The following is a 5,467-nucleotide window of genomic DNA, read 5'->3' as shown; positions in this document are numbered from 1 at the left end:
CCATCTTCAAGAGGACAAGAGGGAGGTAGGGTTGGATAAGTTTTAAAGTGTTTCATTGCAAAGCTACGGGCCTGTAAATACCTAAAGAAGTGAGATTTGGGAATATCAAAGTCTTTAGTTAACATTTCAAATGATAAAAATGACCCTTTAACAAACAAATCAGAGAAAAATACAATTCCCTTCTCATACCATGTTTTGAAACCAGAATCACTCAGAGCCGGCAGAAAAAGTGGATTTGACATGATAGGAGAACAAGTAAGAGACTGTTTAAAGCCAAAATTCCGACGACATTGAAACCAAATATTAAGAGAGCTCTTAACCACCGGGTTTTTAGGACTTACATTATTGGTAATTGGTAAATGTGCCGTTTTTACCGACGTTAACTAAGAATATAGTGCTTATGTTAAACCGTGGTTATATATTTACTAACGGTGGTAAATAACGCGGTGCACCGTTCGTTAAAGGGACGGATGCAGACACCGAGCGCCTCATCCGGTGGAGGGAACGATGAGGAGACGTTCACTGGCAGGAGGGATGCTGCTCTGAGAGGCTTCACTTAAAAAATGTGGTGTTAAATGTTATAATTCTCATATGCAGGGCTTAACTACTACTGTTGCATATTAAGCTACTCAATGATATAAGGTTGAACACCAGCGTATATAGATGGGAGATGTCCTGCTCTCCTGAGATGTCTACCTGAAACGTTCTGTTGAACATGAATGAAGTTGTCTTTCTTATTAATAATCAGGCAAAGTCAGTGCTGGGTAATATCTACAATGTGTTAAAACATCAGAGTCCATTAAGTTTATCCCATGTGGAACAGTATTACTGTCCATATTCTAATATATGAGTGAATACACTGTAAATTATTTCCCCGTTAATTTACAGTAAAATACTGGCAGCTACAGTTGCCAGCATGATACTGTTATTCTACAGTGTACCTACCGTAATCTAAAACAACAGTTTATTACCGTAAAAAATATTACGGTAGTGTACTGTAGAGTATACTATACTATACTGATATTTTTACAGTAATAAACTGTTGTTGCAGTTTTGATCTAAACAATGATTACGATAAGTGTTTGTATGTAGTATATGTTGTTTATAGGAACTGACAGTGTCAGCACTGAGGGAGGAGAGGTCACTGCTGCACACTGGAAGTGTTTATGGTCATCGATGAGGTGATGGAGCAAAGACCTGCTATTACCCCACTACACCCCATCTCCTCAGCCATGATGCCAACCACTGCAGCAGGCTCTCTCCTCCAGAGCAGGAGGGAAATAGACCTGCAGGCCTAAAACATGAGTCAACAATTATATATATTCAGATATTTATTATTTAGATTTGTACACAACCTAATAATTGTAAAACATTTAACAGGAAACATTTGTCTGTAAGAACTACTGTGTGGTATTACTTATAAACTGCACTACTGATAAACACAAATAAAACCTCAACAATAATCATGTTCTTGCAACACAGGGATCTGGACATTTGGAGCGGACACCGCAGCTACGAGCCTCTGAGGATGTCCCAGGACTGCTGGAGTGGCTCGTTGACTTCGTCGCTGTCACCCCCATCACCACCGTGGAACTATGGACATGGAACCCATCTGTTCTGTTAGTAAGCAGTGGACGAGGTTCTCCGTGGAACACCTTGAAAGACAGAAGTCCTTCCTTAAATCCCCTTCCCAAAGTAGAGGCCCATCGGGGGAACATGAGGATTGACCTGCAGTACGGCCGTCTGGCACCAACCTGTAACAGAAAACATCAGATATTACATTTATTCTGAATGCTTTCCTATTCATTTGTTGATAAACTACTTATTTCTTCTTATCATACACGTATTGCAACCTGTATATATAACATGGATTATTTGTCTAATAAATTATTCACTAATATCCAAATATTTTTACTATCAATAGAAATCATAACGGAATAGAAATAACTTTGTCCCCGAGGGGAAATTTGCCTTGGGCACAGTGCTATATTTGTTGCTTCACAGAAACAACACAAAAAACAATTATAAAAACATCTCCAAATATGGAACACAATACATTTTAACAGTTTAGTTGTTCAACAGCTTGGTTGAAGTCAGGAAAAATGATAACTTCAGTCAGTATGATTTCTATTGATAGTAAAAATATTTGTCAGACAAAATAATTATTTTTACATTGATTCAGCACAGTGTTGCCAACACAATGAGAAAAGGGAGAAGGTGTTTTAAATGTACAACTACTCCAAAGACCACTCGGTAAGACAACAGGCAGATGACAAGGACCACAAGACAGACCAGTGTCTTTAGCGCCCCTAGTGGTTGTGACCACTGGCCGTGCCAGAGACCAGCTGGTCCCGACCACACGGATCTTCATAATCAATAATAATAACAATATTAATCATAATAATTCTATTTTATAGACAAAAGATTATGATCTCTGACATTTATCCAGCTGACAGTGCTGCCAAAACGAGTGTAAAGGGGAGAAAATACTAAAGCTGCTTCACAGACCACAGGTACCACAGGGCAGATCACTGAGGAGCTGGTCGGGACCAGTATCTTTAGCGCCCCTAGTGGTTGTGACCACTGGCCGTGCCAGAGACCAGCTGGTCCGTGCCACAGAGCTACTGGTCGCGACCACTGAGGAGCTGGTCGGGACCAGTGTCTTTAGCGCCCCTAGTGGTTGTGACCACTGGCCGTGCCAGAGACCATGGTCCCTGGACAGACCACGGAATCGGCTACAACCCCTGGTGCGATTCAGTTACGTGAGAGAAGATGAGGACGAGATGTCAATAAAGTTAAAAATAAAAAAAATGTAGTATGATATGTGTAAACTTCCATGTGAACAGCAGCATACTCAAACGGTCATTTAGTAGGCAGTATGCAGTACATACACGTTGAGTATGTAGTAGGCAGTACGTTAGTATGGCATTTCAAACACAGCCCATGCCTGTGAATCGACAATGGCGTAATGATTCAGTTCGACTCCCAAGACGGGGCTCACCCGACCGGCCAATAGGAGGCTCGTCGGGCTCACCCGACCGGCCAATAGGAACGTGGCCCCGCCCCTGACATCATTTTCACGGCGAGAGCAAAATCCTGACACAAGAGCAAGAAATTGCTTCGAGAGCAAAGGTTTTGAGAGCAAGAAGAAAAACGTTTTGAGAGAAAATGTGTTCACACTGATAGCAAAAAATCTATTTTGGAGAGTTAAAAAAATATATTTTGAGAGAGATTTTTTTTTTTCTCAGAAATAATTTTAAAAATTAATATTTTTTTATGTTCTATGAGAAAATACTTTCTCTCAAAACTTTTTTTAGTCTCAAATATTATTATCTTTTGCTATTGGTACGAAAACTTTTTTTCTCAAATATTTTTTTTTTCTCTCATCAAATGCTTTTTTTGCTATCAGTGTGATAATTTTTTCTCTCAAACATTTTTTTTTCTCTCAGATCATTTATTTTCTCGCATGTAATAAAGACACAAATCTAACTCCATAGATTGTTATATGCACCTTCAAAAGAGAGAAAGAGACAGTGTCATAAATCTAAGTTTAATAAACACACTGGACAACACACACACACAAACACACACACAAACACACACAATATTTGGTTTAATGTCACAGACAGTGCCAACGTTGACCTACACATAGGTTACTTAGTTTTATTTCTGTATTCTGTTTAATTTAATGTATTAAAAGTATCAGTTTCATTAAAAACAAAATTTGCCGGCCAAGAGAGCTTCAAGCAGAAAAATGCGAAGCTTGGTTCACCTAAATATTATGTTGCATTTGACGTGCATAAGGCTAATTGTAAACGTATTATAAGTCAAAAGTTTGTAACGGGGGTTTGTTTTTTCTGTTTGTAGCCTATTGTTGTCTGCTGCAAATCTCTTTTCAATCAAGACTGAAGAGTCGCGTATGGCGTTGCCTGTCTCTGTGTGCTCATGCTCGATGACGCTACGCTCACTTCTATACGACACCAAGGCCCGCCCTACACGCGTCAGCTCAGCCGTTTATTGGGTCGTTTTTGGAAACATCATTTGCTGACACAGTTTTGAACCAATCAAGTGTTGACATGCCTATGCACTATTGGTCTGATCCGCCTGTCAATCACGTTTATTTTAACATGTAATATTAATTTTGAGCAAGTTTAAAGTTCAATACAACAGGATTTAAAATACAATAATCCTTTATTTATTCCACAACAGGGACATTTGTGGGATTACAGCCGCAGGGAAAGGGTAAATAATAAATAATTAAACACGCAAGAAATACAGACCATAACATCAAACAAACAATATGAACACATTTAAACATACATTCAGGTTTAAACTGGTTTTAAAATTAATCCTTGTCGGAGCCACCCAGCCAGTCTTCATCTTGAAAAACTGCTCCATGGAGTTGAGTGGCGAATACAATTTACAAGCAAGCACACACGCACACATACACAGATAAATGAGAGGTAGTGCCTCCATTAATACTTTACTGCTCCAATGTGGTGAAAGACAGAAAGTCTGGCAGCATTTTCAAAGGTCCAGTTTACCCAAATAGGAAAAAGGACGTTCAGGTTTCTCTCCATGCAGACCAGCCAGCCTCCACCCAACTACAACGGAAGCCAATGGCCTTTTGTTCGTGGCACACACTAGCTATTAAATGTTAAAACGGCCACTTTAACATTTTAAGGATATCTTCAAACTGAACTTTGACTGGAAGAAATAACATTTTAGATATCTAGAAATACGATTTATACTGGCAATAATGTGTTTCTCTATTGACATTCTAACTAGACGACAATTTTGACAGGGGAAATGTCATTATATCTAAAACTAAGTATATGTAGTATCCAGATTAGAGCAGACTGGCATGTACTCCATATCTGGGTCCATTAAGACACGTCAGACTAATTATCAACATCTGTATGGTTTTTTGGGGGAAGGTGTTGTAGACTCCAGTACAAAAAAACACTTAATTTTAGCATTAATGCTCAAATACAGCACACCATACCAGCTCATGCACTGATTGTGTACATTTCAGTATAAGAGCTGCATATTGTTCAAGATAGGAACACGTACAGCTGCCTGGGGCACAGCTGCATTTAGGCTTTCATTACATGGTTATGTTCCCATGCATTTTCTTGTCTGCATGACTTTGCTTTATTGTTTATTCTTTTTAACTATTGTGCACACTTACTAAGGAAACGTTTTGGATAAGAAGACATACCTGGGGATAAACTCCTTTTGGATTCTAGTTCTGGCATTTTACAGAAAATCTCACCTGACAAAAAAAAAAAAAAAAAAGTTAAACATATTCTCTGGGTGGAGTCTATCACATAGGATTATCTTTACATTAAATTAGTAAGCATCTTCATATATGCAGTCATAAAAACCAGGACGGCAGACTCAAATATGCAGAATTTTAATAAAACAGAAATATAACAAGAACATTAAAACAGATTTAGTCAAACAC

Source organism: Eutrigla gurnardus (genome assembly GCF_963514095.1).
Source record: "Eutrigla gurnardus genome assembly, chromosome: 3".
Taxonomy (NCBI): domain Eukaryota; kingdom Metazoa; phylum Chordata; class Actinopteri; order Perciformes; family Triglidae; genus Eutrigla; species Eutrigla gurnardus.
The sequence above is the reverse complement of the archived record's forward strand: the minus strand, read 5'-3'. Positions refer to the sequence as shown.